We start from the raw sequence: 15,717 nt of genomic DNA, 5'->3' as shown, positions 1-15,717 counted from the left end.
TACTGAAATTTCTATCCAATCAAGCATCAATATATTATTTGAATAGTATGAAAAACAGACCAAAATCAATAAGCTAAAGATCAAACACCGAAGACTGTATTAGAACAAGTCTGGCAACAAATAATTTTTGGAGAAAACTTCAAACAGTCGAGACACCAAGGACCATGATGAAGATGCCAATACTTTCTAAAGAAAGAATGCCACAGTCAATGGATGCCACCACTGAATAGATTTCTCTTTAACAGCAATCTACCACATCTCACATGAGATGAGGGAAGACTTGGAAAACGTATATTAAAGATGATACAGTGGGGTCTTGACTTGAGAACTTAATCCGTATTGGAAGGCGGTTCTCAAGTCAAAAAGTTCTCAAGTCAAATCTGCATTTCCCATAAGAATGCATTGAAAACCATTTGATCTGTATCTGCTCTTTTCCGACCATAGAAACTAATGGGAAGCTGCTATTGCACCTTGGACCACTAGAGGGGGATATTTTGTTTCTTTTTTTCTTAGGTCAAGAAAGGTTCAGGGAAGGCAGGGAAAATACAGTCCAGGCAGTACAGTACCAGGCAGTCTGAAGACTGTCTCCCAATCCACTCTCTAAATGCTGGGAGGAGTGAGGAAGCAGACAGGCACCCTGGCCAACAGTTAACTGAAAGTTCAAATTTTGCACTTTCCCTGCCTCCCACGTGGGTTTTTTTCAGTTCTTAACTCAAATCTAAGTACTTAAGTCAAGTCAATATTTTCCTATGAGAGTGGTTCTTAAGTCAAAATGTTCTTAACTCGAGCCGTTCTTAAGTCAAGACCCCACTGTACTGGGATCCTATTAGGTATACATAGAAGAAGACAATCCTTCAGATAGAGTAGACTCAGCACAAGGCTGAGTAAGGCTTAGTAAGTTAAAACCAGCACTCTGAACGATGCCCAGAAATAGTAGGGGAACCTATGCTGAAGACGAAAAACTATATGTTTGTATAAATCTGACTTACAAGCATCTCCAGATCATTTGCAAAGGCGAACTATGCTCTGGATTTGTTTGTTTTTTTCAATTCCTCCCTCCAAATCCATTTCCCTTTGATCTTGTATTTTCCAGACTGTAAGTCTGAATGCAGGGGAAAGTCTGGGTATTGATCTCTGATCTTCTGGAAGCCTCATTGAGATAGAGAGCAAAATCATACTACACTAGTCATTAAGAAAGGTATCCTTGCAGACCATCACATCCATCATTTACTTCCTTTAGCAACACAGCACCACTGAATATGTGACAAAAACACAGAACTAGTGAACAGGCAAACAGAACAATTCTTGTAGATGTTCAACCCAAATTTAACAAAACTGTTTATCAGTAACAAAAGCTGCTAGAAGTCCCAAAAGTATCAGAAGAAAAGAATTCACTCTATTACCTTCCCCATACCTACCATGGCCAAACGATCTCCAGTACAATATAGAAGCCCTATTTAAATGGGTCATGGAAAAGTGTTATTCAGATTTGTTCACCAGGCTATAGCCATTTTATCATGTTCAGCATGGGGAACGAGTGAAGGCAGGGCCACAAACAGGTTTGCTGAGAAGCCCTCACTAGGTTTCTGCCTTCTCCATCTATTCCCTACCAGCAGCCATTGTATTAGTTGTCAGAGAACATCTGTGAATTACCAAGTGAGTATAAGAGAAAGGACTGTTCACTCCCAAGGCAGGAGACAACACAAATATCAGCAGGCTACCAAGAAATCCTCAGCAGCAGCCTAATGCTTGTCTTGGGCTATTGAATTTCAGCTTAGTGGTGTCAGTCAAAACAACTACTAGCTGCCAAGAACCATTGCAGCTCCTAGTCTACAAGAAAGGTGAAAGAGGGACTGTAACAGCCAACATTATTCCTGCTTGGTTACCCACTAGGGAAGAGATACAGGTTTCACCAGCAGACCACAGAAAAAACATCCAACTGTACATCAATTTCTAAGCAGTTGAATGATGGCAGTGTACCCTGAAAGACGGATTAGAAACTCTTTAAACAAATATGCCCACCTTTGCTGGACCACCACATATTTAATTGTCTTTCTTAAGAAACTGGAAGATTCAAAACAGATTAAAAGTTGGCTAAGTCACAAGCCATGCTTTCACCGTTAAAGCATCACCACATTTTTTTTTAAAAAAAGTAGAATTTTTTCCATCAGCAGCAAGGTAGATTTGAAATTAGATCAAATTGAATTTAAATCACAATTTACTGTAATTATTTTAGAAAAAAATCATTTTTATTTAAATTGTGATTCAAATCAATTTGATTTCAAAAATCATTCATTTTTTCCGCCCTGATCAACAGGCATGCATCATCCTTCACAAAATTCAAACTCCAGAAGAGCTTGGGATCTATACATTAACATACTACTAAGGGCTTAAATATTTCTTCCATCAGACCCTCTTTAGCATGTGGATGCACTGTCTTAATTTGTAGGTTTAAAAACTACTTTATAGCCTATATGCCAAAATGCTATTACAGAACATTTTCCAAAATGCTCAACATCTTTGCTGGTTTGAAAGTACAAACTAAACTAAGCCGCCATGCCATTTTCTTGTATGTCATCTGTGTTTTTTAAAGTCTTGCTATTAAAAACACATCGTCTCAAAATAAATGAGCGTGTACTAAGGATGCACTCTTATAACTTGGGAATAAGTCCCATTAAGCACAGCAGGACCTGATTCTGAGTAAACATGCACAGACTTGAGTTGCAAGTCTCAATTTGTCAAAATCTACTTAAAACTTGCAATCTATAATCAGCTCTATAGGGGCACATTGCTCTTCCAGTAAATCCAAATGAGGAATGTACAGAACCATACAAAACTAGTTCAGAGGTACAGCCAGGTCTGATTTTTGGAGAGTGTATTGAAGAAAATGTTGAGTCATCACAGAGAATTCTACAGTTTTAAATTAGCTTAACTTAACATAGATTCTAATTGGTGGAAAGATAAACTGATTAGAGGCATTGTCTCAATGGTGACAGATTATAGTGCAAAAGCATATTTTTTTGCAATCAGTAAAGAAGGTATTTCCCATGCTGCACATCCTACATATTATGCAAAACACAGACAAACATGCAAAAGGCCATGTGAAGATTTGCCCATCAATCTTCAGCAATCTGTAATTAAGACTAACCCTCCACAGTGGCACATCACTTATTGTCACAGCAACAGCCAACAGGCAAATGGAATAAATAAATTAAAAACAATTACACTATAGTCAAGGGATATAATCCAATGCAGTGAACATGATTTTAAACCCTGTACAATGCTAAAGCTAAAAGTGGTTGCTTCATAACTCGACTTGCATGTAATCTAGTAAAAGATATATTTTAAACACATCATTTTCTCTTTTTTTAATTTTGAAAATGTTAATATAAACCAAGAAAATCATATAAATAACAAATAAACCATTAACAAACATCTACTAAATACAGTGGGGTCTCTACTTAAGAACTTAATCCATATTGGAAGGTGGTTCTCAAGTTGAAAAGTTCTTATGTTGAATCTGCATTTCCCATAGGAATGCATTGAAAACCATTTAATCCGTATCTGCTCTTTTCCGTCCATAGAAACTACAATGGAACCTCTACTTAAGAACTTAATCCATTTTGAAATGGTGTTCTTAAGTTGAAACGTTCTTAAGTTGAAGCAAAATTTCCCATAGGAATGGACTGAAAACCAATTAATCCGTTCTGGCTGTTTATTTTTATGTAGAGGTGTGTTTGTACATTGAAGCATTAGTTCCCATAGGAACTAATGCAAAGCTGGTTAATACGTACTCTACCACTAAGGGGCGAATTTTTTTTTTAACCTAAGATGACCTAAGGTTAAAAAAAGAGCAGGAAAGTTTTTTTTCCCTGTTCTTATCTTGGATTTCTGTTCTCAAGTAGAAGCAAAATTTAGCAAATGGAGCTGTTCTTAAGTTGGATTGTTCTTAAGTAGAGACGTTCTTAAGTAGAGACCCCACTGTATAGTGCTCCCCCTCCCCACTGGGACCAATTGGGAGATGCAACCATTTACCTCCATGGAGTCCTGTTTCCATTCCAAAGCTGTAATGACTTTTCCATGGGGGCTTCCCTTCCCCTTTATTAACACAACATCATTCTCCCCAAACATCTGTAAATTCTTACTTAGCATCCCTTTCTTAATTTTAATATTACTTGTTAGCTTATCATTAATTAATAATATAAAATAAATTTCCCATATTTCCATCATTTCTTTTTCCATTTTATGTATTTTAACAATACTATCATCCAATCTCCATCTTTTCGCTTCTCAATAATTTATTTTTACTTTCCATGTTTAATAAAACATAATCTGTTCCTTTTATAAAATCAATCTCCACTTTAACTACTCTTGATATCAGCCTATTAAACACAAATATATTATTTACTCTAGAGTAACTTTTATGGATGGAGGAGGAAAACAAATTTATTTTCATCTTCTTCCATCACTCTCCAAATATCTTTCAGATCAATCCTTATCATTCTGTTCAATACTATTATTTTTCTCAGCTTTAGCAGAGTTTAATTTATCATTCTCTTTTTCTATAACCATATTAAAATCACCTGCCATTATTACAAATCTTTTCCTTATTTCTTCCAACTCCTTAAATACTTCCTTAAGACACTTAGTTTGACTTACGTTCAAAGAGTAAACATTGATTAAAGTATACTCCTTTCCTCCCATTACTCCTTATAACATTCCCTTCCTAACTTTTTCATTTTATTCAGTTTAAAATCTCATTTCTTAAATATAATGGTTACAAACCTTCTAAATTCCTAAATTCCTTTAGGCTTTTCATAAATACTGGAGAAATTTAATTTAACTTCATCCACACTTTCGTGTACTTGATGAGATTCTTGTAAAAATATTATATCTGCTTTATCCACACGTCATAATGCCTCTGTCCTTTCCCTCTTTGTAACAGTTCTCAGGCCTTTCACATTTAAAATTGATATTGTGAAACTATTAACCGTAATTACTTGCATCAATTTCTCCCTTCTGGTTCCAAATTGCGATAATCTCTTAAAGACACAGGATAAAATAATAAACAACACTCCATACCTAAACCGAATAACCAATAACCCCTCAAACCTCACACCATTCCATACAATATTTAATAAAAATCCTGTGTCATCAAGTAAATTTTGACTTATGGCAACCTTTTCAGGGTTTTCCAGGGAAAGAATACTCAGAAGTGGTTTACCATTCCCTTCTTCTGGAGTACCCAGGGATACTACAGCTTGCCCAAGGCACACAATATTTAACACAGACACATACACACACACACACACTCCTGTGCTGTCCACCCTGATATTCAACAGTATCCTTTTGAGCTGGCTGAGTTGGTATCAGAGATGATCCTTGAGTCTTCTAGATTTGTAATACTGAAGGACTTCAATATCCACCTTATTTGAAGCGGCTGAGGACTGCATGTCCTCCATAATGTCCACGGGTTTGTCCAAAGTTGTATTTGGCCTCATGCATGCTGCATGGCACACTCTGGACTTAGTCTTCTGTAACGAGCAAGATGATGGTAACCTGGATATGGAGGAACTCTCTGCACTTCTGTTGTCATGAACAGTTCACTGCCTGGTAAGATTTAGACTTACTGGAATTCTTAGCCTCTGCCAGGGTGGTGGTCCAATTAGGATTGTCCATGCAGGGAGGTGGATGGATCCAGTTGGTTTCCTGGTAGCTCTCAGAGTTTCCTGCTGCCTCGGCATGTAATCCAGTGAAAGCCCTGTTTGACCTCTGGAATGGGGAAATGACCAGGTCTGTAAACACAATTGCTCCTAAGCATTCCCTTCAATGGAGCAAAGTCAGACGGGCTCCCTGGTTACCAGGGAGCTGACAGTGATGAAATGAGTGGCATGGAGATTAGAGCGATGGCAGAAAACTTAGAGTGAATCCAACCAAACATGGGTTAAAGTAGATATGAAGGTCTATTCCGTGGCAGTGGCTGCACTGAAGAAAAGATTGTTTTCTGCTGCCATTGCATCTGCACTGAGTCATTTTGAGTAATCAGGGGCTTAATACATTCCCCACTAAAAGAATAAGATGCTGACCATTCAGTAACATTATGTGAGGAACTTTTATGACACTTTGCAGGAGAAGTCACTTTGATCCACTCTGATTTGGATGCTGTAATTGATACAGGCCCTGTGGATGCAAATTTGGCCCCTCCTTATCCCATTATAATGGATACATTTCAGTTGGTGCAGCCTAAGGATATGGACAGGATGCTCGGAGAGGTGAATGCCACATGGTAAGCTAGACCCCTCCCCTTCCTGACGTATCAAAATAGCCAGAGAGGGAATGGCTGAGTGAGTAAGGGGAGTGATGAATACCTTCTTGCAACAGCATGTTTAAAGGAGGCAGCAATAAGACCATTATTTAAAAAGTCCTCCTTGAATCTCTCTTTACTCAACAAATGTTGACGAGTCTTGAACATTCCATTTTTGAGCAAGGTACTGGAGTATATGGTCGTTTCTCAGTTCTAAGGAGGAAACCGATTATCTAAACCCATTTCAATCTGGCTTCAGGCCTGGCTCGGTTTAGGTATGGAGATGGAGACCTCAGTGGATGACCTACATTAGGAATTGGACAGAGGGAGTATGTTTTTGTTGGTTCTGAAGGACCTCGGCCGCTTTTGATACCATCAAACATAGTATCCTTCTGGGCCATATCTCTGAGATGGGACTTGGAGGCACTATTTTACAGTGGCTCCGGTCCTCCCTGGAAGGGTGAACTCAGGAGGTGATGCTGGGAGACTCCTGGTCAGCACCCTAGCACTGGACTGTGATTTTCCCCAAAGTTCTGTTTTGTCCCCTATGCTTTTTAACATCTATATGAAACCACTTGGAAAGGCTGTCTGGAGTTTTGGGGTTTGGTGTCACCAGTATGCTGATGATATCCAATTCTACCTCTCAGTTTCATCTAACTTCCAAAAAGCTATCTCGGTTCTAAACCAGTACCTGATATCCATAATGGGCTGGATGAGGGCAAACAAACTGAAACTTAATCTAGACAAAAGAGAGGTGCTCCTGATCGATCAGAAGACAGATGAGGAAATAGGAATACAGCTTGTGTCAGATGGAGTTGTATTCCCCCTGAAAATGTAGGTCCACAGCTTGGGTGTATGCCTGGATTCATCAATGAGCCTGGATGCCCAGCTGCGCCCACTCCTTGAGATGGCTACAGTGACACATGCCTTAGTTACATCCAGCTTGGAGTATTGTAACATGCTCCATGCTTTGAAGACAGTTTGGAAATTTCAGCTGATTCGAAATGCAGCAGTCAGACTGCTGACTGGGGCCAGTTATAGGGGACATATTACACCCCTACTATACTGTATTATGTTTTAATTTTACTTGTTTTAATTTTGTGAGCTGCCTTCAGTCTTCCTCTAGGGAGAAAGACAAAAACTAAATAAACAAATAAGTAAAAATGCAAAATGAGCAACCAAATGATCGATTTGAGGGATTGGGAGCAAAAGCTAAGATATTTGAAATGGACAAAATAAAAGGAGGGCTATGACAACGAATAGTACAGCTCCTTCATGCAAACAGATGGCTGCAGGAATGCCTATAGCTTCAAAAATGTGCAAGTCACAGTTACACTATACCAGACCTGGGCAAAGTGTGGCCAGCAGGCCACATTTGGCCCATGAGCCACTCCTATCTGGCCTGCCGGTCACCGCTGAGTGAGCCGGAGCTCCGGCTCCAGTCACCCAGCACAGCAGTAAGCAAACCTCTATGGAGCCTGTGGCTCAAGAGGCCGGAAGCGATCCTTGCACAGGCGACGTGATGACGCATCACGTCGCCTGCGCAGGATAGAAGACAGTCGGAGAAGAAGGCCGCAGGGGAAAGGAGGACAGGTGAGTTAGCTCAGTGTCGGGGGGGGGGTCCTCCCCCCTGCTGTGAACAAATTACAATGTTGGTTCGGCCCCCGAACACAGTTCAGATTTTTCATGTGGCCCCCTATAGAAATTAATTGCCCATCCCTGCACTATACAGTCCAGAGACTACTGTTACCAGTTTCAAGATTTCACTCCATCAGCTGGTTGCCCACTAAGCCAAGACCACTGGCCTTCTGGCTCATTTCCAGTATGACTGCCAGAACTGGAAAGTAACTGTACCAAGAAGCAGACAATTGGCATTTAACCAAGTGTATCTAGGAATGAAAGATCAAGCACATGAGTTGCTACTGAAGACTAAAATATATACACTGGGGGGCTGGGGAGTGGAGGAGTGATAGTAGTGTATTCACAAGTTCAGCTCCTCACGCCCTAGGCAGCTGAAGTCAGATAGCAACTCACTTATGGGACACAGACCATCTGTATAAAACAGCAATTTAAGGTATGAGTGTAGTAGAAGCATCTGGATATTGTCTACCCTTTAAAAGATTATATTCCATCCTGTATTGGATATTTACTGGGTTTAAAAACTGTATGTGACAAGGAGAAACGAAACTTAATGGGAAATGACAGATATTTTCCCCCAATAGTTCCCAGAATGCCTTTCCAAATTCTGTTTTGTAGGAAGTGCTTGCTCATATAGGATAAAGTCCACCATAGCAACCACTTGAACAAATGTATATGAAATGATCTGGCATTTCAGGATACACCAGCCCCACAATTCAAAGTATGAAAGTTCACAATTGGGTAAGTTTCTTGCTTGCTGGGGGTGTGATACTACATTTAATTGACCTGGTACAGGTAAAGTGAGTCATCTCATTACTTGTATATTGGAGGTGAAAGGGCCTTTTTGCTGCCTGATATGGTATGGGTGTGGTCCTAATAATCCTTGGGTGTTCCGGCACTAACAATAGCTAGAATCAGCACAGCCATTCATCCATGAAAATATGTAAAACAAAACCTCTCAATAGATTGCTGCTCAGAATCATATGCAGATATAACCATCACCAGGTCTTAGAGAAATGTTTATTTATACCCTTAAGCACTCTAAGATCATTACTACTTAGAGCAGTGATATAACCATTTTACAATGAGGTGTGCAAATTTCTGTGTAAATCTTCAAAATAAAATGAATGTCACTGACAGAACGAAGACTTAACAATAGAAGAATTACTTTATTACTCTACATCTTATTTATTTAATCCAGGAATCAAATACCTGTACTGTATACTATTTTAGAAAAACCTTTAAGATTATTGAGGAATTTATTCTGATGATTTAAAAACAATTACTAAGCTAATTAGTGTACCAAAGCCAAAAAATAACAACCAAACTTTAATGATCAGATCCAAAGAACATACAAAAATATAGATTAGTGAAAGGAAGAACACAAAATGTAATTCAGAGGAAAGAACACATAAAACTAAGTTAACAGAAAGTACTCTGATGACCTATAACAAGATTTAAAAAGTTTGCAAGGAACATAAAAAGTTATTTCCCTACTCTTGGTAAAAGTTTGTGTTTTTTCTTACAGTAGAAGTTATAGGTGTACACTGAATTCAACTAGCTTCAGAAGACAAAAATCACAACTATGTATTTGACTGTTTTACATGTATGTTACCAAAATCAAAGGCTTTGAGTATATATTGGTAGGTTTCCTGCTTTACAGTTCAATCCACAAAGCAGTAATATTAGGTAAAGGTTGCAGCATGCTTAATTTAAGTGATTTCACTGTGGTTTAAAGTTACTTATGAGAAAGTATTCCTACTAAGATCAACTACTTCATATTGAAGTCTATTGCTTTGATATAAATACAGTCGTGCCTCGCTTTACGATTGCCCCACATTACGATGAAACTGCATTATGACTATCTTTTTTGCGATCGCAATTGCGATCGCAAAACGATGGTCTGAATAGGCTTTTTTTTTGCTTTGCGATGATCAGTTCCCTGTTTCAGGAACCGATTCTTCGCAAAACAACGATTTTAAAACAGCTGATCGGCGGCTTCAAAATGGCCAACTAACATTGAAAATCTGAGAGCTGAAGTTTTAGCATTGGTTTAGTTATTAAGGGAAAAGGTATACTTGTATTAAAAAATAATAGTGTGCCATTAAGTCAATACTGACCTATGCAACATTTTTTCAAAGTTTTCATAGAGAGTACTGTATCAGAAGTTCCCTACTTCTGGGGGCATCCTGGGACCATGCAGCTTTCTCAAGACCACACAGGCTGGCTCCTTTGGGATGAACAATGGGGAACTGATTAAAGCTAGCAATGCTAGCAATGAAAGCTAGCAATGCTGTTAAAAATACACACTCCTGCTTTTGACAAATCAAAGACCATCTAGAGATAAATAAGTATAATATTAGCATTAAAAACATTATAATTGCAATAATATTTAGAAGCAAGTGAAGCCTTTAACTGGCAACACAGATTCTCTATTCTCACAGGAAAATCCTCATCAGTGCCCAAAATATACACCAAGGATCCCTTGTGCACTACTCTGACCTGAACTGACATACCAGTTCTATTTAATAAATTAGTGTTGAGTGGGGGTGAAGACAACAGGAAGAGAAGTGAACACATAGAAAGCTTGGTGATCCTTGCCTCATTATATAAGTGCTTCTTCCATTCCAGTTAAGTATTACAGTATTAAGCCTTTTCATACCAAGCCACTTGCTTTTCCTTACGCTTCCTACAAAGCTCTGGAACACAACTATCCACAATCATAAACATTTCAGGCATTCAGAGAAATACTTTTCTTGTTATCTCAACACTAACTTCTGCAATAGCAGTAAAAATTAAGCATGACATTTGAAGTTTCCGATTAAAACAGAAAATTAAAACAGACTAACTAAAGCCTTTAACCAATACATCAGTAATGTACTACACTCAGTTACAGTACTTGAACAGGGTAACAAGGGCCTATTATGGAGGGGACCAGTTACAAAAACTGGAACTGGCCAGTGCTTGAGATCATGTTGTCACTTACCTGGTTCAAAGTACTGTAAACCATATTCTAACTTTACAACTGGGAAGCTAAAGATATTGGCATAACACTAAACTATAGTTTAACATTACATTCACATCCCTCCTTAAGTCTAAAAACGTCAGCATCTACATTTAAAACCTCCAAAGTTTTGTGTTATTTGAAACTTAGGAAAACTGGCTAGTTTATATGCAGATGTTTATGACCTCCTTCCCACAGCATAAGCAAAAGAGACACCTGAAAGCCATGTCCACTCAATACTAACATCAGAAACAAGCCTTTATCTCTCTTAATGCAATGAACTGAAAAGCAAACCTTTCAGCCAAAAAATATATTAAAATTTAAAAAAATACAGTACATTTAAAATAGAAAAACAGATTTGAAACAATTAATTTAAAAAGCCAAGTACCTCCTTCAAGTAAAACCCAAAATAATATCAAAGACCTTTACAAGTAGGACAACAAGGACAAGGGGCAGCCTAGATTCCCAAGCAGGTAGTTTGAACACTTGAGGTCATAGCAGAATATCATAAATTATCAATATACTGGTTACCAATGCATTAGAGACATTTCAAGTAATAATTACAAATTTCTATTGGTAATAAGCATAATTTTTTGTTGTCATGTGTTTGCCAATGTGTATCCTATCTTCATACTATAAACTATTTTGTTTTGTTTACAGGATACACAGGCAGTTGAAGGCAAAAGTCTCAATTACCACAAGCTTTCAAATAACATTAAAATGTATGCATTAAAGTAAAGCCTCCAGCTCACTATTAAAGGTTGCAATCCTATTTGTATTAACTTGTAGATACCCTGCACCCAGCAAGTTCAGCATGACTTACTTCTCCATAAGCATGCAAAAGATTTAATTTCTGTAATTCTATAAAACATATGTTTTATACAAACACCATACATCCTGGAAACAAAAATAATTTATGATTTTACCACCACATGAAAATGAAGAATTGGCATATGGTGATTTTATTACCATAATGGTGACCGTACAACCTTTAAATGCTTCATTAAAGAAGATCCCAAAAGCAATTCGCAAAGATGTTCACATGAGGAAGTACTGCATATAATCCCTGAAGTAATCTTTGCCTCAGCTTCATCCACTAAAGCACTGGTTCTTAACCTTGGGTTACTCAGGAGTTTTGGACTGCAACTCCCAGAAGCCTTCACCACCAGCTGTCCTGACTGGGGTTTCTGGGAGTTGCAGTTCAAAAGCATCCGATTAACAAAGGTTAAGAACCACTGCACTAAAGCACGAACGGATGGATATATCCTTATGTCAATTGCCTTCGTGCTTTCTAGAGATGAGTGGCATAAATTCCCAGCCATTCAGTGACTATTTGAAGATTGGGAAAAAAAAGATCAAATCCACTGTGTACAAATAGCATATATGAGCAGCACAGAAATGAAATACTGGCTGAACTCCTGTTGCTTGGCATAGTAAGTCCCAATTAGAATAGACCCCATGAACCGATGGAACTTGTGGAAGAGCTGACACACTAAATCCTCGCTGATTCAACAGGTCTATTCTAGTTGCTACTTACGTGGCTAAACAATAGGATTTCAGCCAATGAATGCTAATGTTAATACCAAAACAGTTTCAGCATTAATTAGTCTTATCTTGGAAACTTAATGCAAATAACTCTTGAGTTTGGACAAAATGTAATTCCTATTTTTAGAACTATTCACATATCATGCCATCTCACAATCAGTAGCAACTGCCATTAAACTTGAGTTTGACTGCGAATATAGCATTAGTTTAAAAGGAAGTCGGGGCTATATGTATTATTATATTCAAAAATAGCATGCAGACTACCCTAAAAAGTGACCACGGAATGAACTGAATGGGATTATTCAATAAACACTGTGTATTTGTATAGCTTAGGGACGTGGTGGCGCTGTGGGCTAAACCACAGAAGCCTGTGCTGCAGGGTCAGAAGACCAGCAGTCGTAAGATCGAATCCATGCGATGGAGTGAGCTACCGTCGCTTGCCCAGCTCCCGCCAACCTAGCAGTTCGAAAGCATGCAAATGCAAGTAGATCAATAGGGACCACCTCGGTGGGAAGGTAACAGCGTTCCGTGTCTAAGTCGCACTGGCCATGTGACCACGGAAGATTGTCTTCGGACAAAACGCTTGCTCTATGGTTTGGAAACGGGGATGAGCACCGCCCCCTAGAGTCGAACACGACTGGACAAAAATTGTCAAGGGGAACCTTTACCTTTACCTATTTGTATAGCTTATTCGAACATGCTTTCCTCTGGATTGTTCTCAAACTCTTTAAAATACACACAAACACACACACACACACGTATACTTTTCAGTGAATAAATATAAACACTTCTAAAGTTTTCTTCTGCCTTCTAGAGAAAGTACACACATCATGGCAGACAAAGATACTGCTGGGAAAAGGCTGACAAGTTTACATTCTGTACACATCCTTCCACAAATTAGTTTAACAGAAACTTGTGAAAATTTTATTAAAACAAGGTGACAATAGACTCATACTCTTTTTAAAAATACTTGCCAGGGCCTATTACTTTCCCAATAATGGGTTGGAGTATGCTGGCAGGTCTCAGTGGGTTGGACCACCTGTCTGCTAAGCCAAGGATCAGAAGTTCAAATCCCCACTGTGCCACCTGGAAGACAGATCGGCTAATATCACCTACAGGACATATGGCTGATGGAGTTAAGTGCCATGCCACCTGTGCAGCCTTGGGTCAACTGCATCCTCCCAGACTATGATCTGAAGGAGGGACCAATAAACTAATTCTGAGCACTATAAACCTAGAAACTCCTATGAGGGCACCATAAGTCAAAAGCACATAATTACTGTATTACTAACAGACTGAAGCAGATTAGGAGATCCCATGTTTTCAGGTTCATCTTAAGTTCTTTCACCGATTTAGGCAGAAAGACAACATCACACATATACCCATCCCTTCCCTCAGACTGCCAAGAGATGTAAGAGATCTATGCAGAGAATCACAACTGAAATTCACCAGGGAGCCCATGCAAAATACCTGGCTCTGAGAAGTCCTCGGGGCCCAGCATCTTGAAAACAACTAGCTCCAAACATGTAAAGCAGGCTTGTCCAACATGCAGCCCCCGGGCGGCATGCGGCCCAGGTCGGCTCCTAATGCGGCCCAGTGAAGGTCCCGCACCTCCTACAACGCTGTGCTAGAATGCAAAAAAGAGGAGGTGGACAGAGCAGGCAGAGCAGCAACTCCTGGAGCCAGAAAGCTGTAGTGCAGCAGGACAGTCAGCCAGAGCTGGAAAGACACAGCGAGGGGAAGGCGGAGAGGGAGGAGCTGCCCGCCTGCCCGCAGAGTGTGTGTGTGTCGGGCGCCAAATCCGCCCCGCAGCTCAGCGCCTGGGGGGAAAGCGGGTAGCCGAGCCGCTCGACGCCGCTGCTGCCCAGAGTGAGGGAGGAGGTCAGCTGGTGGTTTGTCTGTCCAGTTGCCAGGCTTTGGGTTTTCCGGCCAAGCGAGGAGAAAGGCTGGCGAAAGGCTGAATGTAAGCAGAAACTTCGGAGTTTCTACTTGGGAAGCCAGGGCTCTGTCTCCTGCAGCCCTGTCCCTCCGTGCTGTTAGCTTTCCAGTCAGGCTGGAAAGCAAGCAGCAGAGAGAAAGGGGAGCAGGAGACAGGATTGGTGGCTGAGAAACAATGTCAAACATCTCACTAACTTCATTTCCAAATAAATGTAATATGTTAACTATGTTTTCTATGTTTTTTTGGGGGGGGGGGATGATCAGGTATTGTTACTGTTATTTTATTTTATGTGCGGCCCAAACCAAATTTTCATCTTCTAATGTGGCCCAGGGAAGGTGAAAGGTTGGACACCCCTGATCAACAGCTTTCCAGAGGGGTTAGGGTTTTTGGGGACAGAGATAGAAGACCAATAAATTAAAATTTATACCTATTTGTCTAAAAAAATATAATTCAACAAACAAATTGGATGTTTTCTCAGTCATCACCACCACAATCACAACCAATGGTATTACACTTCTCCCTTCAACAATGCTGGGCTTAAGGAAGCCAGACTCCAATGTAGTTCAAAATCCATGTCTCTCTCTTATGCCCCCTAAATCATAACTACGAAGCATAAACAGTTGATTAAACTGAATGAGAACTGTTCTCTATCAGGTTCTCTTCCATAGCACTGACAATCCTTTACACACAGTACCATGCATAATAGTACCTGAAGCTGAGGCTCCAATACTTTGGCCATCTCATGAGAAGAGAGGACTCCCTGGAAAAGACCCTGATGCTGGGAAAGTGTGAAGGCAAGAGGAGAAGGGGATGACAGAGGACAAGATGGATGGACAGTGTCATCTAAGCTACCAACATGAATTTGACCTAACTCCGGAAGGCAGTGGAAGACAGGAGGGCCTGGTGTGCTCTGGTCCATGGGGTCACGAAGAGTCGGACACAACGACTAAACAACAACAACCATGCATAATGAGCCTTAAAGGCCCCTGTAACTCCCTAATCTAGATGCTGAATCAGAGATGTGTTTGGGGGCAATTAGATCACTTCAATGCTCTCGGTGTTGAACTCATGCCCCTGGTTCTGAGTGACCAAAAACACAGTGTTTGCTGAATATTTATTTTTGAAATATTTAATTATTTTAAAATGTGTGTAACCAAAACCATATTGCTCAGTCTTGTGCAATTCAAGGAAGTGTACATTAATCTCTAGGTTAGAGTATTTCAGTGCAAGGAGGTACCTTTGAAGACAAATTGGAAAATACAACTAATATACAATGCAACATTGATA

Source organism: Pogona vitticeps, chromosome 6 (genome assembly GCF_051106095.1).
Source record: "Pogona vitticeps strain Pit_001003342236 chromosome 6, PviZW2.1, whole genome shotgun sequence".
NCBI lineage: Eukaryota > Metazoa > Chordata > Lepidosauria > Squamata > Agamidae > Pogona > Pogona vitticeps.
Note: the sequence above shows the minus strand (reverse complement) of the source record.